This window comes from Anolis carolinensis, chromosome 6 (genome assembly GCF_035594765.1).
Source record: "Anolis carolinensis isolate JA03-04 chromosome 6, rAnoCar3.1.pri, whole genome shotgun sequence".
Lineage (NCBI taxonomy): Eukaryota > Metazoa > Chordata > Lepidosauria > Squamata > Dactyloidae > Anolis > Anolis carolinensis.
Window position 1 is genome coordinate 104012901 of NC_085846.1, and position 23957 is coordinate 104036857.

The following is a 23957-nucleotide window of genomic DNA, read 5'->3' on the forward strand; positions in this document are numbered from 1 at the left end:
CAGAGTACTCTCAGCCACCGTCTGTCTCACCCTTCTCCCATCATAATGCCAAGAGGACAGCCCAAGGATCAGGGGAGGAGAATGAGGAGGAGGATCAGGGAAGTCACCACATGTCTTGCCTTCCTCCTGGCATATGGATAGGGTGAACAGCCCTATCCATATGCCGGAAGGACAACCTGAGGTTGGCCCAGGCCTTGTTTTGCCCGGTCCTGGCCCTGCCCAGGGCTGCCCTCTCCTACACAGGGCTGCCACATCCAGCGTGTGCCCGGCCCTCATTCCTCCTGGCCCAGCCCTTCTGAAGAAGAAAAAGGAAGAAGAGGGTTTCAGGATACACAGAGTGATGTGATTTCTATGTTGTGGCATAGTCTGTCGAGTCTAAATTCAGCACAGTCAGCATTTTCTTTATTTTCTTAAATAAAACAATAAAACCTAATAAAAAGGCAAGATGTGAAACTTGACTTGTATTTCTAGTGCCCTTTTAAAAAAGGAACTTGGAAAAGGAAAACCCCTAAACGCAAGCCAGTGATCTTGTTTTTCTGCATGAGGAGAGCACTCCAAATGGATTACAGAAAACTGAATGCTCTTCAGTATTTTATTGATGTTATTAGATGAAAAGGTGATTTTGTTCAAGTGAGTGGGAGCAGACTCCTGCCTAAGAGAGGTTGTATTTCTTAAGAATGAAAGAAGCACAGTTCAGCTTATATTCAGCAGCACCTATCTGAACACAACACCATTGTAGCTACAAAGCCAAAGAATGGTGCAGAGGACCATAAGGGCTGTATATGGTTTAGTTAATTTCAATTATTGATTCAGTTGTTTTTATATGTGAGCATATTTCCCTGAAGTGATCTGTGCTTGATGTTGTGTAAGTAAAAGGGCAGGCCACATGGCAGAGCAGAATTGCCATGTGAATGCACAAAGGGCCATTTACATGGAGCTTTCACATGACTTTGTGAATTACATGAGCAGTGCTGTCCTGCTCTTGATTCCAAGACAACGGAATATTAGTTTTCTTCCTTTTCTGAGAGATGGAGTAGCATTGAATGCACACATCTGACTACATTCAAGAAAAGTCCACAACCTCCTTCTGGATAAGCATGGGTGATCAGCTGCAGGGGAAGGCAAATGTTCTGGACCCCGTAGACAGGAAATCTGATTTCCAGCATGAATCTTGCCATGCCCCTCTTAATTAATCAATTAAGATTATTATCAATTAATTAATTATCTTAATTAATCAATTAAGATATATATTTCCACAGGCCAGAGGATCAAAACCATGAATTTCATGAATGTGTACCTGGTTGCTGTGGACAAACGAAAGGTCAAAATCTAGAAATAATCCAAATATCCTGTAGGACGTGGTAGCAGAAACTATAGACATTGCAACAGCAAAGGGGGTGTGGAATAGTAAACAATTTTCATGAGAAATTGTTAACAGTATGCAGTACGACCCCCATATGCACATGGGATATGTTCCAGCAGTTTGTATAGACACGTAAAGCTGCAGGTAATAGTGAGTACTATGGAAAAATGGCTTCCAGCAGAAGCATATCATGGGTTTGCACTGAAGGACATAGGAAATGCCAAGAGAGGTATCTCTAGGGATCACTGGGCCCCTCCAACAGGACATTATGGTCAACTTGTGGTGGATGCATACCATAGAATTCTCTAGAACAGTGGTTCTCAACTTTTTCTTCACCACGGATCCCCTTTTAAATACTTTTGTGGCTGTGGATCCCCAAGACCGAACTCAAGATTTATGGCACATCAAATAATTCTTTCAATTTTCTCATGAAGGTCCTTCAAGTTTAGAGAGAAGGGGATGTACGTTTCTGTTAGTGCGCACACTCCTATTACATTTTATTATAATGATTACATATGAATTTAAAATAATAATATCAGTACTAGTAATAGTTAATAATGTAGTAATTTAATCTTTTGTGGACCTCCTGTGACAACATCATGGACCCCCAGGGGTCCCTGGACCTCAGGTTGAGAACCACTGATCTAGAAGACCTGGAGAAAGGTTAAACTGGATGCATTTTGTCAAACAGAGGTAAATGAAATCTGGGTATTGGACCCATGGATCATGGAATCATAATGTATTAACAACCCTTCTCTGTTTGTTTTCGCACAGCATGGAAATAACATGCTACTTTTGTAGTGCCTACGAGATGGTCTATTAGAGTATAACAACATTTTGTGAAACAACATGTATATACTGTAATCCCATTCGTTTTTTTAGTGTGATAAGTAACCTTTATTCTTGCTAAAACATTTGTTTATTTGAATTTGTGAGTTGTTTTCCTTTTTACATAGAAAAGTAATACATTGGCAACATGTATTTCCTGAATTAGGAAATAAAGCATAATGTGTCACTCATTAAAAAGAAGAATTGATATAAACAGGCGATATTCATAAATAAACCAGGCTGCTTGTTGACCTAGCTTCTAGTTTCCTGCAGGGTAATATTGTTTGTGTTTGTATTTGGGTACATTTGTGTGCACATATGCATTTTTGGTTACATTTCTGTCCTACATTTCTTCCAAGGAGGTCAAGGAAGATTGCTGGGCTTCCTTCTATGTTTTCTCTGTACCACTATCCTGTAGGCAAGTCCTTTGTTGATATGACTGAATATGAGGCAGAGGAATTCTTATTTTTGTGAAATGAACCAAGTCTTTAACTGTCATGTTGTCTTGGAAATAAACTTGTGCTTTGGTATATTAAAGTCCCTTGTATGGACCATGGTATATGAAGTTTATATTAAAGAAAATCTGGGTGCAGCTAGTCTTGATAGTGTTTTTCTTTGGCACTCCGACCCAGCAAAAATCAACACACACTTTTATATCTTGTGAGCATATATTTATGTGTTTGATCCCCTCCCTTCCTAAGTTCTCTGATTTTTCTGTTGCATTAGCTCTGAGTTTCACTAGACTTGAGAATAGTCATCAGATTTATGACTGTTGATAAAACTGTCAAGTTTCATGGAAACAGTATTAAAGTAAATTGTGTAATGATATCTGTCTTATTTGTACAATCACTTGCAAATCACAGGTTGGTGAATTCTTTATATTAATCGTCATGTATGTTTCTGTTTTGATCCCTGGTAATTTAGAAATATTTATTGAGTTTTATTTGATAAAATGACTTTGCTATAGATTGGATAGCTCTGCCTTTATTTATTTATTTATTATTTCTGATATTTCTACCCCGCCCTTCTCCCCAAGGGGACTCAGGGCGGTTTACACAACTGGCAGGATCACTACCAGTACATCATAATACAATAAAATAAGAATAAAACAGTTAAAATAGTTAAATAACATAGTAAAATACAATATATAAAATACAATATAGTGTAGTTAGCATGGCCACCAACATTAGTGAAATCTAATTTGGCAAAGGGAATACAGTTTTCCACATTTGCTGGAGTTAGAAGTACAGGACCCTCACGAATAAAAAAAACCCACCCTTTAATTTACCCAAGATAACACCTTTCCATGAAACTCTAGATTCTCCAGCATAATTCTGTGGTCAACTTTTATTAAAATTAAAATTGGCCAAAGTCACACTAGAAGACCTTGAGATTCCTAGAGAGACCATATTATGCAGAACCACAAATAACCAGATCTGCAAAGGTTAAACCTACAAATTTAGAGGACCAACTGTATTTATATTTAGTTCTCTAATGACAGTTATTTGTTTGAGTGTCACGGTTCTAGTTTTTTTGGGTGCATCCTTGTGTTTTTGATGCACATTTTTCTTTTTGAGATGTTCTCTTATATCCTTACTGGAAAAACCTTTGGATCTGAAGTTGGTTATTGTAAAATCCTTGGAAAACAAACACTTATGATGATTGGCACCGTAGCATCACTAAAGGCTCAGATGCCTTTCTGCATGCGTGTGAACAGAGAAGAGATTTATCATTTCCTGTCATGTAATTCTTAAGTCTTTTTAAGATTAGGCTGTCACATTGCACTTATATAAAATCTGGGCCACCTCTGTGATGAACCATGGGCCTTGTAGTCCTGCTCAGGACATTGTAATCCCTGATGAAGATGAAAACTTGGGTTTTTTACCTTCCCAGTCTGAACTGGATTCCTCTCAGCCAGATCCTTCCCAGGCAGATCTGGAAACCTTGCACCTGCAAGAAAGTTGTGCCCCAGAAGTATGTCAAACAACCCCAGAGCCTACTTCTCCCGTGTTCTTGCGCCGGGAGTTTTGTAAACAACAGAGAAGTTTGGATTCAGCTTCGCGCAGGAGTGCGAGGATAGCAGCTAAGAATGTTGCCAATTAACATTGGTTCTCGTGAGAATCTTTAAGGAGTTTAACATCTGGTCTCAGAGTTTAGCTTTCGTTTCTGATTCCCAGAGAACCGCTTTGGTGAGAAAGTTGGACTCTATATAGGTGTTTTGCCCGCGTAGCAACTTCGCGGAGTCAATTCGTCAGCCTACGGAGCGAGTTGTGTCTGGACAGCGCGCTCCGATTCAAGCCTCGCTTCAGCTCAAGCCTTGCCTTGCTATCCAGCCTTCGCCTTGCTTCCCAGCCTTTGTTTACCGACGGACCTTGCCTTGTTTCCCAGGACTAATCCTTGCCTTGTTTCACGGATTTTACCAAGTTATTCCACGGACCTTGTTCTTGTTCTTAGTTACCTTGTTCCACGTTCAAGCCTTGTTTCAAGTATCAAGTTATTTCCTAGCCACGCTCAAGTTTTATGGACTAAGGACCTTGTCATCTCCCCTCACTTTGCTTGGCAAAGTGAGTGTTTCGGTTATTGGATTACAACTTTGGACCTTAATATTTCTTATTGGACATTGCTTTTTTGGACTAATTCTGACCTTTCCTGAAGGGTCTAATTCTGGACTATTTTCTATACTTGTTTTTATTAACTTTATATATTCCTTCAATAAAGATATTAGTTAGATTCTGGCCTCTGTGTATGGTTATTGGTGCCTCTGCCGCCTGGGGCGTGACAGTTTGACTCCGCCCCCATAAGCACCAACTAACCGAGGCCAGGATGTCTACCGGAGCCGCGCCGGCTGGACAGCCGCTCAGCTACACCATCAGCAAGGACGAAGTGGACCGCATCCGTGACAGACTCAACGCACAGGATGGAGAAATAAAAGGGTTGAGGGAGCGCGGAGTTCGCCTCCCGGCCATGGCGTTGCCTACCAAGTTTTCTGGAGAAGCTGCTAAGGTTCATGTTTTCCGCCGCCAATGTCAAGCTTATCTAGAGGCCCGTGATGCCGAGTTTCCCCAAGAAGACATCAAGGTGGCGTGGGTCTACAGTCTTCTAGACGGACCAGCGGCTAGCTGGGCGACGGCCCTGTTTGATCAAGCCTCCCCCCACCTAAGTTCAGCACAACGCTTCTTGGATCACCTTAAGGAGACCTGGGGAATCGAGGACAATTTGGAGGCAGCCGGTCACAAACTCCGGCGCCTCCTTCAAGGAGACAGACCCATGTCTCAGTACATAGCCGAGTTCCGCGTGCTGGCCCACAACACCGGCTGGAACGATGTAGCCCTCAGAGGACAATTTCGGGAGGGTCTCAACATTGAAATGCTGGAAGAAATCTCCAAGGTGGATCCTCCCCAGACCCTCGAGGCACTCATTGATCAATGTTTACGGGCTGAAGTCATGATTGCCAACAGGAAACAATGGGTTCGAGGCCAGGGCGGTAGAGCCGGGGCAAAACCCCCCGCTCCCGCCAGTGTTCAGCCACGTCCGGTGTGGAGACCCCCGCCGCCAACCCCATACCCCAGAGGAGGCGAGGAGGTGCCGATGCAGTTGGGCAATGTGCGTCCCAGACTAGATGCCGCCGAGAAGGCCCGTCGTCAACGCTTGAACCTCTGCTGGTACTGCGGGAACGGGGGCCACTTCGCCAGAGAGTGCCCAGCCAAAGGGAAGCCTGCCGCCCGTCTTGCGGCGGCGTCCTCCACGGAGTCGAAGGCGTCTGAGCCGACTGGCACACAGCCGGCGGGGGAAGCCAACGACCGGGTGTAGAGAGGCTCGCCAACCCGGTCAAAAAATCCATCCAAGAGCCGCCAACCGGGGTCCTGTTCCTTCTCGTGGTCACATTATGGTCAGCAAAAAGGGGACCCGTCATGATCCACGCCATGATAGACTCTGGAGCTACCAACAATTTCATCGATAGAGAGTATGCCGACTCTCTGGGATTACAATATCATGATTTCAAGAATGCCCGTGTGGTGCAAGCCATAGACGGCCGTCCCCTCAAGACGGGCCCCGTAAGCCAGTGGTCGGAACCCACCAGGATGTGGATAAGGGAACATATGGAAGAGATTTCCTTCTTTGTTACCGAGGTTCCCCATTTCCCTGTGATTTTGGGAATTCCATGGCTGACACTCCACGACCCTAACATCTCCTGGTCCAACAGAGAACTGCAGTTTGCTTCACCGTACTGCCAAAACCATTGCCTCGTAGCCAAGGTATGCCATGCCACAGACTCCGAGCCCATCATCACCTTGCCAAAGAAGTACTCCGAGTATTGGGATGTATTCAATGAGAAAGAAGCCGAAAAATTACCCCCACATAGACCTTATGACTGTGCCATTGACTTGGTGGAGGGGGCCCCGATCCCGCGAGGGCATCTCTACTCCCTGACTGAACCAGAGCAAGAAGCTCTCAGGGAATTCTTAGAGACAAACCTTCGCAAGGGGTTCATCAGACCCTCTCAATCCCCAGCCGCCTCCCCAGTGATGTTTGTGAAGAAGAAGTCAGGGGAATTACGCTTGGTGGTGGACTACAGAGCATTGAACAATATCACCAAGCGGAACAGCTATCCCCTGCCCTTAATCTCGGATCTACTGGACCGACTTCGAGGAGCCAAGGTCTACACCAAGCTGGATCTTCGAGGGGCTTATAATCTAGTTCGCATCAGAGAAGGGGACGAGTGGAAGACCGCCTTCCAGACTAAATTCGGATTATTCGAGTCCCGAGTTATGAATTTCGGTTTATGCGGAGCTCCCGCAACGTTCCAGCATTTTGTCAACGATATTTTTCAGGACTATCTAGACAGATTCTTGATAATCTACCTGGACGATTTTTTGGTGTTTTCCAGATCACAATCAGAACATGAGAACCACGTCAAAATGGTGTTGCAACGACTGCGGGATCATGGACTTTATGCCAAGCTAGAAAAATGCGCTTTTGATCTACAAGAGGTAGATTTCCTTGGCTACCGCATCTCGCCTCTAGGGCTTTCCATGGATCCAGCCAAAGTTTCAGCAGTATTGGAATGGCGGGCGCCAACTAACAAGAAAGAGGTGCAGCGTTTCTTGGGGTTCGCGAACTACTACCGCAAGTTCATTCCAGATTTTGCCCGCTGGTCCGACCCCATCACTAGCTGCATCCGTGGAAAGCAGCCTTTCCGCTGGACTGATCAAGCAGAGAAAGGGTTCCAGCAACTGAAGAAACTATTCACCTCCCAGCCAATTCTACAGCACCCAAATCCTGGAACCCCTTTTGTGGTGCAAGCGGACGCCTCTGATGTGGCAATTGGGGCTGTACTCTTACAACCGGTGGGAGATCACCTCCACCCCTGTGCCTTTTATTCTCGTCAACTAACCACACCAGAGAGGAATTACACCATTTGGGAAAAAGAACTACTGGCCATAAAGGCAGCCTTTGAAACTTGGAGACATTGGCTAGAAGGGGCCAAATTCCCCATTGAAGTCCACACTGATCATCGTAATCTAGAACATCTAAGAACTGCCCGCAAACTAAATCAGAGGCAGCAACGTTGGGCTTTATTCTTTGAACGTTTCAACTTCCAGATCCATTATGTGACCCCAGCTCAAACCAAGCAAGCAGACGCCCTGTCACGTAAACCGGAATACGCTGCAGGACGCAAGGAGACCTTTGAATCCCAACTGCTACAACCTGAGAACTTTGCCACGCTCACAGTGGGGAACACCAAATCCAGTCCCATTGGTTCAACTTCCCCTACTCCAGGACCCATCTGTGCTCAAGAAATCAGGGCTAGTCAGCAAGCAGATGCCTGGGCGCAGGACCAACTTCGCCAAGGTCTGCATTTTCCCTTTTCGCTTAAAGATGGGCTGCTCTGCTATAGAAATCATGTTTATATCCCACCCGGACCGGGCAGGGAAAAAGCGCTTCGTCTGTGTCATGACTGCAAACCAGCAGGACACTTCGGACTATTTAAAACCATGCATTTGATCCTAAGAGATTTTTGGTGGCCCAAGATCCGCAAGGATGTGGAAAAATATGTCAACACCTGCCCAGTATGCCAGCGCTCCAAGATACGAAGGGAGAAGCCCTCAGGGCTTTTGCACCCCCTTCCTACCCCATCTCGCCCATGGGAAATAATTTCCGCGGATTTCATCACTGACCTACCACCTTCCTGTGGATTCACCACGATCTTAGTGGTGGTGGACCTATTCACCAAGTTAGCCCATTTCATTCCCTGCGAAGGCCTCCCCACGGCCAAAGAAACTGCGGATCTATTTCTTCAGCATGTTTTCAGACTACATGGATTGCCCAAGAGTTTAGTCACAGACCGTGGATCTCAATTCACCTCTCGTTTTTGGAAGGCACTACAAAAACTACTGGGCATAGACTCTCGCTTATCTTCAGCTCATCATCCCCAAACAGATGGGCAAACGGAGCGCACCAATGCCACTTTGGAGCAGTATCTTCGCTGTTATGTAAACTACCAACAGGACAATTGGGCTTCTCTGTTACCACTGTCTGAGTTTGCCTACAATAATGGAGTTCAAGCTTCTACAAAAGAAACGCCGTTCTTTGCAAACTACGGTTTCCATCCACGTTTCTTTCCCCCTGTCATTGAAACTTCAGAAGTTCCCGCAGCAGAGGATTGGCTGCAGGAACTCACAGCGGTGCAACAACTTTTGCTCCAGCAACTGGACCAAGCCAAGGAGGACTATAAACGCCACGCTGACAAACACCGCCAGCCGGGCCCCGAAATCAAGGTAGGAGATCGGGTTTTTCTGTCCACTCGCTTTCTGCCCTCCCACCGCCCATGCCGGAAGTTAGATGCCCGCTTCATTGGCCCCTATCCAGTGGTGGCGCAATTAAACCCCGTGACTTTCAAACTCCAACTTCCGCGTTCAATGCGCATTCACCCAGTGTTTCACCGTTCCCTGCTCCTTCCGGCGGATGGTGTGCGTCCTGATACAGACCAACCGGCCCCCCCTCCTGTTTTGATGAATGGGGAGGAGGAGTTCGAGGTTGAGGACATTTTGGATTCTCGCTTTCATCGCCGCCGCCTACAATATCTCATTGACTGGGTGGGTTTTGGGCCTGAGGAACGCTCTTGGGAAGACGCCTCCACAGTCCATGCTCCTGATCTAACCCGTCGCTTCCATCTGACCTATCCCACCAAACCGCGACCTCGCGCCTCGGGGAGAGGACCCCAGTTTGGGAGGGGCCCTGAGGAGGGGGATAGTGTGATGAACCATGGGCCTTGTAGTCCTGCTCAGGACATTGTAATCCCTGATGAAGATGAAAACTTGGGTTTTTTACCTTCCCAGTCTGAACTGGATTCCTCTCAGCCAGATCCTTCCCAGGCAGATCTGGAAACCTTGCACCTGCAAGAAAGTTGTGCCCCAGAAGTATGTCAAACAACCCCAGAGCCTACTTCTCCCGTGTTCTTGCGCCGGGAGTTTTGTAAACAACAGAGAAGTTTGGATTCAGCTTCGCGCAGGAGTGCGAGGATAGCAGCTAAGAATGTTGCCAATTAACATTGGTTCTCGTGAGAATCTTTAAGGAGTTTAACATCTGGTCTCAGAGTTTAGCTTTCGTTTCTGATTCCCAGAGAACCGCTTTGGTGAGAAAGTTGGACTCTATATAGGTGTTTTGCCCGCGTAGCAACTTCGCGGAGTCAATTCGTCAGCCTACGGAGCGAGTTGTGTCTGGACAGCGCGCTCCGATTCAAGCCTCGCTTCAGCTCAAGCCTTGCCTTGCTATCCAGCCTTCGCCTTGCTTCCCAGCCTTTGTTTACCGACGGACCTTGCCTTGTTTCCCAGGACTAATCCTTGCCTTGTTTCACGGATTTTACCAAGTTATTCCACGGACCTTGTTCTTGTTCTTAGTTACCTTGTTCCACGTTCAAGCCTTGTTTCAAGTATCAAGTTATTTCCTAGCCACGCTCAAGTTTTATGGACTAAGGACCTTGTCATCTCCCCTCACTTTGCTTGGCAAAGTGAGTGTTTCGGTTATTGGATTACAACTTTGGACCTTAATATTTCTTATTGGACATTGCTTTTTTGGACTAATTCTGACCTTTCCTGAAGGGTCTAATTCTGGACTATTTTCTATACTTGTTTTTATTAACTTTATATATTCCTTCAATAAAGATATTAGTTAGATTCTGGCCTCTGTGTATGGTTATTGGTGCCTCTGCCGCCTGGGGCGTGACAACCTCTGTTATAAATTTTAAATTAGGAACTTGGATTTAGGAAAGTGTACCTGAAGGGGGAATGGCAGTGGAAGCTAAAGTGTTGGGGTGAACATACTGTGTGGTGAATCTCAAACATCAAGGCCAGAATGATGAATGATGTTCTGGATGAAACGTTGCAGGGCAATGTGAAACAGAAGTGAACAATGTACAGTATTTGAATACACCGAATAATTGACAGATTGGGTCAAAACCCTTACTTACATCTGTGTTTTTATCTATCAAACAGCATTCCAATGTGATGACTTTGTAATCAAGAATGTGGATTTGTGTAGCATGTGTGTATGTGTTGGTAGTGTTTTTTTTATCACATCTATTGTGCACCTAAAATAGTGGACTCCATATGTTCAAGTTTCTTCTTTTCATATAATCTGAGTGGCATATATCTGAAACACACATATGTTTGCTGGAACTGTCATTTTCCTTCGACTGATGAAAGGTCCTGCAGCTTCCCAGTGCAGTCTGTTAGAATGAAATAACACCCTAAAAGTGCACTTTTCATCATTAAAATTGTCTTTGTCATTCCCTACTACCACCTCATATTGTCATGGTATTGAAACCCAAATTCATCATGTTTATAGACTTTCCTTTCCCAATCTGGTATCTCCCAATTTCTGGAACCTGGTTTGATGGGAGTGATCCTGACAGTGGCGACTGCTGACTTCTGTCATTGGAGTGTTGAATACTTTCTGACTATCAGAAGTGTTGAACATGTTTGGTATTGGACTACTGGATTATGACCTGTTAGGATCATAACCTATTGGGTAGCAGAGTTTCAGGAGTGTTCCTTTAGTTTATTAGGTAATGGAAAATCACTGGGCACATAAATACCATGTTTCTATTCGATGTTCTCAGCAGATTCAAATAGACTTCTTTAAAAAAAAAACATATTTGTTTTACTCACAACTTCATGTATTGTAATATACAGGTACATTTCCTGTCAGATTTATCCATTGGTCATCGCAAAATCTGCAGTTTTAGGTGCAAAACCTGTACTTAACTAATACACGAAGTTAATTTTTACACATTAAAAATAATAACACCCCCCATGTTGCTTTCCTGCAGATTACTAGAATTCAACATAATGTCCCTGGCTTTAGTTTCCTTTCCTTCTGTCATACTCTAAAATATGTGTTTTTGTCATAAGATTGTCCTGTTAAGGGTCTCTTGCATAAGTATAGTAAAACTATGTGACGTCTCCCCCCCCCCAAACACATACGCGCATTAGACAGTTTTACAAACATATCACTAGTGAGTGGGCGAGTCGTGTGAATTTCTCCAAGATGTATCTGACAGCATATCCTCACTGCATGTTTAGAAATGCTATCTTCAACACAACATATTTTGAAACAGGAAAGTTGCTTTATACTTCACATAGCCAGAACCAGTGTGTCAAATTGAAACGCTTTACAGTTTATTCCTGGGCTTGTCACAAGAAAGTTTAGCCGATAACAATGGTGACTTATAATATACATATATTTCTCCATTTTAACAAATAAAGAGGATTTCCTTGGTAAGGTGTGTTCACCACCAGAGGGAGCGTGAGAGTACAGGGCCATAGGGCTTCAAGGGAACAGCCTCTGTGCCTTGTGCTGTTGTCCACTTTGGTTTGCTGATTGCTGTCTGTTTTGCTCTTGCTTGCTTTGAGGAACTTTGGGTTAGTTGATTTTGTGTGGTTTCATGAAACGAGAGCGGGAGAGAGAGCAAGAGAGGGAGGCTGGAATTAGTACAGTATGAAGAAAATGATGCTCCTGCCTCTTTCCTTTGTGCCCCTGCCATTGTCCCACAACTTTGTGCTTCTACCATTTTAAAGTTAATCTTTCTTTTTTAATTGTTCCATGTTAATATGCATTTATACATGATTTTTTGTTTGTAAAGTAAATTTTCTTATTTAAAAACACATAACAAAAACATTGTAATGCATTTCAGCGAGAAATTTGCTTTGAGATAAGAGTGATTTGAGTTAAGAGCTTTGTCACAGAACAAATTAAACACGTAACTCAAGGTATCACTGTACTTACTCTATCAGGTCCATCAAATCATACAGATATATATTTATTGACAGTTTTGTATATTTTTAAATCAGTATTGGGTTTCATAATTTATAAAATGATTTTGAGTGCTAGTATGGGGAGGAAGTAGGAAATAAACAGATAAAAAAGCAACAGACTGAGTTTCCCCCATTTGATAATAATGGATGTATTTAACTTTCACATGGGTTAGCAGCGTAAGCCCTGTGAAAGTGGAAAAATTATCTATCACCTATCTATCAATCTATCTATCTTTCCATCCATCCACCCATCCTGAGAGAACTCCTTTCAAGTCCTCCAGTTCAATTTAAGTTCAGCTTCTGCTGGATGTTGATAGTAGAGTCATTCTGGAGGATGTACAAATTCCCAGAGAAATATTCTCTCTAGGAATCTCTAGATCAGTGGTTCTCAGTCTGTGGGTCCCCAGGTGATTTTGGCCTTCAACTCCCAGAAATCCCAGCCGTTTTACCAGCTGATAGGATTTCTGAGAGTTGAAGGCCAAGAATCTGGGGACCCACAGGTTGAAAACCACTGCTCTAGATCCTTCAACACAACTCAATACTGTATATTAATCAAACATGTGAATAATGAAATCTGCAAAATTAAATGTGTGTATGTGGGGAGCTGACTGTATATTCTGGCTTCTAGGAACTTGTGCCTAGTGCTAATGACCTGTTCCATGTTGTCACAGCTCTATTCTCGTTAAGTTGAACTTTTGTCAGAGGAATAAGAATAGGAGCTGAAGCTGATGTGCCATCAAGTAAAGAGCTGGACTTGGATCAAGAGTGTAAGTGGGAACATGTTAGACTGAATCCCCAAAAGTCATCTGCTCCACATGCAAGATGTCAGATTCTTCTTAATGGTTTCTATCTGTAGGCTTGCATATTTTGTTGATCTGTCAGAGAGCATAATGGTTACAAGTTATGAGAGTTGTAGTCCAGCAACAACTGAAGTTGGAATATGCTTCACTAATCCAACTGTCCATAGAATTGGCCATGCAAGACCTTGCGATTTTCCTACAAAGGATAGGTTGATGCAAATGCTAAAACAGTTTCATTCCACTCATTTTTGGAGATTTTTAAACAGAGTCTGAATAGCCATCTGTCAGGCTTTGATCTTGTATTTCTAAATGGTGGGATAAGACTGGATAGTCTTTGTGTTCTCGTCCACATGGACTATCTGTGTTTCTTACTCAAGATTTCATAAGGTACTGCTACTGGAAGAGGACTAGTATTGTTCCAATATGGTTTGTGGGCTCCATATTGCAACCAGGATAGGAGACATAGTAGAGCCCACAAAAGCCAATCTTGTATACTATATCCATGCTGCTTTCTGCTCCGTCCAGAAGAATGTTGATCATGACTCTAATCCAATGCTGATCTCGGTTTGTTTCAGTAAATCCCAGTCTAAGATAAACAGTCTGATTCACTTCAAGTATGAAGACAAGATTAAACCAGAAAGGCAGTGCTTCTATTACGTTCATCCCAGTTCTGCTAGAAGAGCAGTATGAAGGATAGGCACACAAATCCAAGAATAAAGCGATGCTGAACTGTGGTGTTAAACACAGCCAATTTGAATAATGTTCTTATAGAAAGGAAATTTCTTCATTTCTCCCACCTACCTGCTCGCTAGAGAAAGAAGCAGATAAAAACAAAACAAAACTAGAAGAACAATCCACAGATGAGCCTGGCTTTCATAGATATATAGAAAGACACGGTTTTCCCCACTGCTTTGGCATTTCATTACTTGCATTTTCTCAAGGAATTTAAAATATTCAAAGAAAAATATTCTATGACCCAGCTATAAACAAGTTCCTGCCAGCAAGCCTGCTCTTGTAAATTGCAGTTCTTAGGATTTGGTTTCACCAGTTCTGTGCACCATGAATAATTCATGTAGATGTTAAAAATACATGCGGTTTCTTAGATCTGCAGCACCTTCTGTGTGTTTTCAAGCTATAGCTAATTTATGGATTTATTTCCTGAAAGAATGATTCACTTTGGGCTGACAAATTGTTAAGAGCTCTGATAATATCATAATCTCAGTTAGAATGAAGGGGTCTTTCATGCAGTCAGACATTTTCCAGCTTTTAAAAAAAATTGGTAGAATAATACTAAGGTATTAACTGAATTACAGAACAGAAGTATCAACATTTTACATACTTTATGCTGCTGATTGTGTGCAGATATTATAGACAGAGTCAATTTTATTTTCTGTATATTGGTTAAAATGACTAAAACAAATTCTAGTTCTCATTTTTAAAATTGATTTCAGTCATTTCAGCTAGAATTAAATATTACAAGAGGCATGTTCCTAAAAATGACAGTCCCCGTTTATGTCCCTGTCTGCTTAGTAGTGTCTAGGTCAGATTATGCTGAAAATATGGCAGTGTACTTCTTTGGATGGAAAAAGAAGAAAATCATGAGAGAGGCTGACATTGATTTTCCCATATATATATTTTAAAGCATAATCTCTCCTAATGAAATTTTGTGTTGGGGGGGGGGGGGGTAAAAGGAGTGGATGAGAACATTTTCAGTAGGAACCGCTTTTTATTTCTTTTTCTTTTTATATAGATTTTGTACATGGCAATTATAAGAATGAACTCATTTGAGCTTTGTGATATAATGTCATAAAGGAAAATCTTCCTTGCCTTCAGTGATGAGCACATTGCTCTTCATGCTCCCAAATATTAGCAATGTATTGTCCAAGGCTTTCGCGGCTGGAGTCACTGGATTGTCATGTGGTTTCCAGGCTGTAGCTGCTAGAACATGACCATACAGCCCGGAAACCACACAACACTCCATTTTGGTAGAATGTTGGCCTGCTGTGTTGACCCACAGTATAGTTGCTGCTGTTCTGCTATGTATTTGGATGCAATTGAGTCATTCCAGTACTTAGAATTCTTAAAAGTGATGAGAAAAGATGGTCCAGTGGATATATGTGCTACAAATCCATGATTTCTACCCTGTGCTGTTTGTTGCTCCACATATTACATGGTAATAACATGAATTCAAACATATTGAAGTGTTGTACCTGGGGTGGCGACGGCCAACAGGGAGCTCTGGTGTGGGCTGGTCCATGAGGTCACGAAGAGTCGGAAGCAACTGAACAAATACACGACAGCAGCAACAAACCTTCACATCACTTCCATCTAATAATTAATGGAGCGTTATCACCCACATTTTTTCTTAGCTTAGTAGGGTCCTGGAACTGAATGCCCACAGATAGTGGGCATTTTTGTAGTTTAATCTACTGACTGTTTCTGGGTAACTATGCCTTAAAGTGGAAAGTTTATATTCATTATTTTTTGTAATGAATATAAATAAAACATGAGTTAGAATATGTTGGTTTGAATAAAGAACTGTTTTGTTAAAAATACATATTTGAGCAACATATTCTGAAAATTTGGGGAACCAAAGCATCTCTTTGTTCAGATGTTATTCTAATCTGTGGATTGACATATTTTGTGCAGTGTAGGCAAATGTTCAGTAGAAAGTAGAGTCTTAGGCACGTGGTAATACGTGCTTGCTTACACATGGTGAAAAATATCAAGAAGAAAATTAATATGAGTACTGTTACTCTCAGTCTTTATAACCATATATAAATAGTATATAATTATGACTGCATGATTGCTCCATCTGTGGTCCATCTATGTCTAAAGAAGGGTAGATGCAGGGTGATGGGTGCAGCTGCTTTCAATCCAACTCTCTTGCTGCAAGAGTTGTCAACTGTATCCAGGACACCTTTTGTACCATGAAGAAGGTTACACTGACACCTACAGAATGGGGCTTTTCATCACTAAATTTAGTAATGTCTTTCCCATTATGTAGCAAATTTGGTATGGTGTCATCACATTCAAGAGGGTGATTATCTTCAGTCTGTTAGGTTAAGGGGTCTCTTTCACTTTCTATGACGCAAAATAACACATGTCACTGGGCATATAGGGAGAAGGATGTCCTTGGTCCTGACCCTCCAGCTTCTCATGTAGTAAGGAAAAAGAAAAAGAAATCACCCTGTCTGTGTTCATTGCACCCTATTTTTGTTTATTGGAAAAGCCAATAGTCCAGTGCATTGATGCCAGGGATGTCAGTGGGTTTGCCCGTTTTCCCAAACATGTGATGTTAATCTCTTGGGCCCAAGGAAGAACACTAAAATAGAACAGTATTTGACTGTCTAATGAATGTGTTTGTATGAAATGTGCTAATAAATTCATGTTTCCTGTGTTCCCCTGTTACATTTTTAGGAGCATGTTTGAAAAGCAGTGTGGGAAAATGCATTCAGTGTGTGCGTGAAGACAGAGAAAGAGAGAGGAGGAGAAGATTGCATAACTGTGTACTAAATATATCAAATAATTTTTACATATTCTGAATAAACATGTTGGGAAGCTTCAGTTTTCATTCCTTTTGTAGCCAGGGGTGATTCTCTTATTCACTTGAGATAAAGATATATCTAATAAATTATTTAGACGCTGTTTGTCAAGAGAGGGGCTTCTTTCAGCACAGATTCTTCTGTATTGGAGTTTAGTTGTTTGGGATGATAATCTTTTGGAAAGCTTTTAAAAAAACCCATAAATTATTAGTCTGATAATTTTCTCATTGTTTCCATATGTATGTATTTGGGAAAGAATTTGTAAGAAGATATAAGCAATGACAATATCATTTCCCAAACTCCCTTTTTTGTATGTTATAGAAGCAATTATGAAGGATAATTTTGCATAATAAAGTGCATTCTACAGTACCCTTGAAATCTCTGATTCCACATACAAAGAGTTTGTACTTATTTCCGGTTCAAATCATTCAAAGTGATTTTAGCAAGTTTTTTTTTTTGTATTTGGTGACTAGATATGGGTCAGCTTCAATATGAGATGTAAACTCATCTGACCATCCTCTAAATAGAGTTAAGATTTTCAGTAATACAGTTTTTGATGTATGTGCTTAATAAGCTTTCTGTAGATCAAGAAAATGTATGCTTCTTGATGTGTGGCAAAATAGAGATTTTTTCGTGTCAGGAATGTCTTGCGAAACTACAAGTCACTTCTGGTGTGAGAGAATTGGCCGTCTGCAAGGTTGTTGCCCAGGGACACCTGGATATTTTACCATCCTGTGGAAGGTTTCTTTCATGTCCCCACATGGGAAGCTGGAGCTGACAGACAGGAGCTCACCCTGCTCCCTGGATTCGAACTGCTGACCTTTCGTTGGCAGTCCTACCAGCACGAGAGTTTAACCCATTGCAGCACTGGGGGCTCCAAAATAGAGATAATTTAAACTGAATAAGCATTAAAGTATTAAAATAATATCTTCTGTCCATCCCAACTGTCACTGCCCTCCTCTGAGAGGAAAGAAGAAGAAACAGGCACAGCTTCATCATTCTTAGAACCAGAAGGAAAAGAAAAGCCCCCTATCCATCCCAGCTGCCATTGCCCTCGAAGGAAGAAAAAAAAGACAGGCACAACTCCCATCTTACTTAGGTCCAGAAGCAGATGAAAGGTTTTGCCTCTATCCCAACTGCCACTGCCCTAGCCTCGCAGGAAGTGAAGAAGCTTCAGTATTTGTTGGATTTAATTGCCACCCCTTTCCTTTTTATGTGCTGTTTTAATTACATTATAAGTCTTGAGGACATAGAACTGTGTTGATATGTGTGTATATATAAAAATATAAGATAGATTTACAGCCGGGAGTGTTAGACATTCTGATTCAATACACTGAACTCTAAACTATTTTCTCTGATTGCAAGTAACCCTTGTTGAACTTAGTTGGCATTAGGATTGGATTGTTTCATCAAATTATATGGACATTCACATGTAGAACTAAATGGAAACCTGGTAAATGGGTCATCTCTAGTTGGGACTAAAAGTTGGATCAGGCCATTCTATGTTTAGCCGTCTATCTAAAAATACAATGAACGAGTACACTTATTAGGTAGCTGGATTATTTTCAGTTTCCTTTTGTACGTACACCCTGGTTTGTTGTCGTATAATGTGTGAAATACCCATACAATATATTATTTTGTGAAGCCTTGCTGCTGCTTCTAGGCACTTTTGGAAGACTTTATTCAACTTCGGCATCAGAAAGGACGAACAGCATTGTCCAAGCAATTTTAAGGGCTGAAACATCAGCTATAGATGCAAAATTTGTAACCTAACCAACACATTCTGCAATTGGATGGCATAGTAGGAGCATATACACAGCTCTGACAATGTGTCATAATTTAGCAGAGCATTTGCAGTGGGATGGGATGGACGAATCAGAATTGCCAGCTTCTTAATTATACTGCAAACAACCACAATGCTGTGCTGATTGCACTTTCAAGCAAGAAATGCTTTCGTTTGCCTTTTTTTGACTTATTTGCGGTGCTTCTGCACTAGTGCCTGAACATAAATGTTTCACTTGCACTTTCAACATCTATATGAAATGAAAAAATGTATGAAGTATGGTAAAGCTCTTAACTTTTTATCAGAGAAAGCAATCCTGGGCAGCAGGATTTAATTGAATCAGACGTACATGTTCTTCAGGAGCAACATGGTATGAGTTCCATCTCATTCCATTAGAGAATGGAATTAACCATCCTGCTAACTGGGTGGTTGTCTTTAGGTGATTTTGTGATCACAGCCATCAACAGCGTGCCCTCCTACCTTGTAGGCATGGCTAACACATGCACATAGTGGTGTTGTTTAGGAATGGGGAGTGTTACAAAATTCCTGCTCAGGATTTTCCCATAAGAACTTTTCATATTCTTTTGAATATGAAATGGCACAGACAACTTCTTCCCTGTTTGCTTAGAACAGTTAGCTTGATGTTCTTCTGTAGAAAAATTTGATGTCTTCTCCTTCTCCTCCTCCTTGGAGCAGAAAAATAGGCAAACACCTGTTTTCATTGCACTTTTTGTGGAATATAATCTATACGAATGAACTCTTGATTTTAAAAAAAATCATTTGTATTTGAATCAAAGGATTGCACTCAGAAGCAATTGTATTCTCAAGGAGTTCTGCATCAAAAAGATGACATTCTTTTCCCCTGGCTTGTATCTGAAATCTTATAATTTTAGTGAAAGTTAAAAAATCAGGGGGATGGGCACAGATGAACTTTCACTCTTGAGACCACCCCATGGATCATAAAAGCATACATGTAGCCTGACAGTTCAAGATAGGGAATGCTCTTTTCAAATTGGGGGTCAAGTGTGTCAGGAGGGTATCTGTGATAGTAATTTGGGTCCCATCCATTTGCCTTTGAGCACACCCTTCCACTCAAAGGTGGTCCCTAAACATTTCTGTGAAATTAAAGTTGGCTTTTGCTCCTGCTTCAAAAATTGGTCCCATTTAGAGAAGAATGGCATCATCTTGGTCTGACAGTTATGCAGGTCTGGATGCAGACAGGTGTTAGAAAATGCCATTGTTGGGCATCTGTAAAGACCAAAGCACTAACATTGGCATGTCTCAAACCCAGCCTGGAGGGTGTACGCATGTGTGTCAAATGCGGCCCCCTTTCAAATTTCCACCGGCCCTCTCTCCCTTGCTTCTTTCCTTCCTCCCTCCCTTTCTTGAGTTCGTTCGTTCGTTCGTTCGTTCGTTCGTTCCTTCTTGAGGATCAGGGCCCTGAAAAAGGCGGGCTCCTTGGGAGGAGAGCGAGAGAACTGGTGACCTCTTGCATCCCTTCACCCCGATTAAGCATCATCTTCTCCCCAGGTGGCTCCAGCCTTGGACATCCCATCCCAGTGGCCCCTTGACTGTCTCTTCCCTCGCAACCTTTTCTTTATTTGCAAAGGCAGGCTCCCCAATTGTCCTACTTGCCTGAGGTGCTGCTCCATGGCCAGGAAGGACGGGCCCTGGAGGCTGAGCGCCTGTCTAGCTTCCCTCCATCCCTTCTCCATCCCGCCTTTGTTCCGCATTGAGGGACCTGGCTTTAAAAGTGTGGACACCCCTGTGCCAGCAGAAGGCACATTGTTGCTGTTCTGCTAAATGTATAAGATACAACAACCTTTGTCTCCACCTCCTTGCCTGGTGGTATGGATTGGGCTCAGAGGAAGAGAGCAAACAAATACACAGTGATATTAAGGACTCCCAAAATTCATACTCTCTGAGTGAGACTAGTGGTCCATTTAGCCCAGTGTCTTGATTTCAGCCAATAACCACAGCAAGATTCTTACTGGAGGTTTTATAGCTCTGAATATTGTACATGTTTCCCTCTTGGCAAATATGCTTAGGCTGCCTTCTAGAATCGAATACTGATTGCAGGGGAGGAAAGGGTGCAGGTGGTGATATATCTCCAGCTGGTGTTTGTTTAGGCTGTAGAAATGAAGGACAACGATTTGCAGAATATGTGCTTGAACAAAAGGAAAGAAAGTACAGGAATAGAATTGGGAAAAAAATCTCCCAGGGAAAGGTCTATGAATCCTCTCTTGTGCAAAAATTACAGGTTAGTGTGCATTGCTGGTAAATTTGAAAGCAAGATAAAAGGCTGTATAGCTAGCAAAGGTTAGTCAGTTGCCTAGGCAAATGAGGCTGAAAGGAAGCCTTTATAGTAACTTGTTCAGGGGTGGTTTTGTCAGTTCCTTCTGAGGAATAGCCTACAGTACCTATTATTTGTTGGTTGTTTCCCATCAGTGGTAGGCACATGATAGCTACATCCTTTGAGCCTGACAATGACTCTCCTGTAACAACAAAAAAACAACAAAAAACCCCCCACAAATAGCATGCCTTTTTCCAGTTTTAAAGTACAGTCATGCTAGAGTTAGAGGCACCAGACCCCTGTGAAAGTGGAGAAACCTCAAATAGAAAAAGGCTTTTTTTACTCTTGAGAGATCACCTCTCTTGGAATGGAAGCCAAGGTGACACAATGGGTTAAACCCTTGTGCCAGTGGGACTGATGACTTGAAGGTTGGGTCGCTGACCAGAAGGTTGCCAGTTCAAATCCAACCCGGGAAGAGCTCCGTCTGTCAGCTCCAGCTCCATGTAGGGACATGAGAGAAGCCTCCCACAAGGATGGTAAAAATAATTTTTAAAAAAACCAAACATCTGGGCATCCCCTGGGCAATGTTCTTGCAGATGGCCAATTCTCTCACACCAGAAGTGACTTGCATTTTCTCAGGTTGCTCCTGACACACACACACACACACACACGTACACACACACACAAAACCCTCTCTTGGAATCTCTAGGTCCTCCAACATGGTGGAAGTTGACCATAGAGTCCAATGGAAAATTTAGAAATTCTAGAGATAACATTATAATCAAATCTGTGAATAATCAGATTTGCATGAGTCAGACCAGGCCCAATTGTATCATATTGGTTACAAGAAGGCTGTGCAAGTCAGAGATGTGAATACACCTGAACAACAAGAAGGTTTGTTTCCAACTTTCTCCTAGAAGTTGATGTTTATATCCTTGTCCCTTATTGAAGTTTATTCCTGTAACATGTTAAAAATAAAGTCAGGCAGCACACTCTTGTGTTTGCCACTGCACACCCAGGAAAGATATGAGAATTCCTCTGAAGCCGCCAGTTGCTAGGATACCTGGCTTTGTTCTTTTTGTGACGGTCTCCTTCCTGTGCACTAATGAGTTTAAGGAATTTCTCTTTAGATTAAAATGATGCCAAGATGCCTTCCCAGTTTCATTTTCTTGTTTATCTTTCCTTGCATAATTTTACTTAAAAAAAAATCACTGCTCCTTAAACCTTGGGTCATTTTGAAATGAAGAATCTGGCAAACTCACAGCTATGCCTAACAGGCTTCCTTACTAACAATGTGCCACGAAGAAGCAAGTTCTCTTTATTAGTATGTTTGTATTAATAGATTATGTACTGGATTATAAAGTGGGTAGTGTAGGCAGCTGGATATGATCCTCAGCATGCCTCAGTCACCAAGCTTTGCTCAGACCTTCTGACCAGCTGCAATTGTCTAAAACAGGCATGGGCAAACTTTTTTGCCTTTGGGCTGCATTGCGGGCTGAGCTGGGAGGGCCAGGCTGGGAGGGGTAGGGTCTGGGTGGGTGCAGGGCAGGGCCTGGCTCATCCTCACGTTGTCCTTCCAGCATATGGACGAAGCTGCTTGCCCTATACTTATTCCAGGAGGAAGGCGGGACATGCAGCGACTGCCTTGATTCTCCTCCTCTGATCCTTGGGCTGTCCTCTTGGCATTATGCCAGGAGGAAGGCAAGACAGACAGTGGCTGAGAGTGCTGCGGAGGAATCTCAGCTGCCATGTACTTTCCTTGAGCTGTCCTCTCAACATAAGAATCGGGTCGCTCGCACCGTCCTTATGGCGAAAGGAGGGTGAGACATGTGGTGGCTGAGATCGCTCCAGTGAGCTCTCAGCTGCTATGTGCCTTCCTCCCTCATCTTTTTGGCATAAGGACACAGTGGGCCACTAAAGCTCGAAACGGTTCAGGACCTGCCTATCTTCGTGACTGCGTTGTCCCCTATGAACCCACCCGATGTCTGAGATCATCCGGGTAGGCCCTTCTCTCACTTCCACCCTCCTCACAACTGCGTTTGGTGGGGATGAGAGAGAGGGTCTTCTCAGCCGTGGCCCCCCGACTCTGGAACTCCCTCCCCAGGGAGATTAGGTTAGCTCCTTCTCTATCGTCCTTCAGGAAACAACTGAAGACTTGGATGTTTTGGCAGGCCTTCGGTGAGACAGTCATTAATTAATCAGCCCCAGAGGGTTTTTAATAATCTATCCTGTATTTATTACGGTCTTACCATTTATGTGTTTTAAATGCATTTTTTTATCCTTGTATTGTTGTTTTAATTGATATATTGTATTACTGTTTTATCTTTTTTATATTATGATTTGTATTATGTTGATTATATTTTGTCCTTATGTTGTTTGGGCCTCTGCCCCATGTAAGCCGCCCCGAGTCCCTGCGGGGAGATGGTAGCGGGGTATAAAGTTTTATTTTATTTATTATTATTATCGGGAAAATGAAGAGGGTCTGAAGTAAGTGCCCAGGGGGGCGCATCTGGCCCCTGGACTTTAGTTTGCCTGTATCCGGTCTAAAAGCACTAGGCTTTTAATTAATATAGGTCCAGGTCAGTGTTGGCCAAACAAGACAAATGGTTCTTCTTTTAGTTTAAGGGCAGACCTGCCAGCAGTTTATTTGTATACTTACTATATACACCTGTGTATAAGTCAACTTCATGTATAAGTTGAAGACAGGTTTGAGGGCCATCATTATAGATTTTTATATGGCCTGTGGATAAGTTGAGTCAGTTTTGTTGGATCACTTTTTGATTAAAATATACAGTATATACAGTAAATCATGGCAGCTCATATCAAAAAAGGACTTTAATGCTTGCTTACATCTTGAGGTAGCAGTTTTTTCAAATGTAGAAAAAAATGCCTTTAGAGTATTTTCATTTGGTTACTTGGAAGGAACATATACTCACTTAAAGCTACTAGGGAAAAAGTATGTAAAAAAAGGCATAATATTTTTGAGATAAAAGTGAGATGATGATGATAACTCTGGTCAGTTCAGGATA

At 42.5% G+C, this 23957-nt stretch overlaps 1 protein-coding gene across 1 annotated transcript in view; it reads left to right on the forward strand.

Annotated features, from left to right (window-relative positions):
* The window catches only part of ccny (cyclin Y), a 107779-nt gene that overhangs the window by 48737 nt on the left and 35085 nt on the right, over window positions 1-23957 (forward strand). The gene's annotated exons all lie outside the window — the stretch shown is intronic.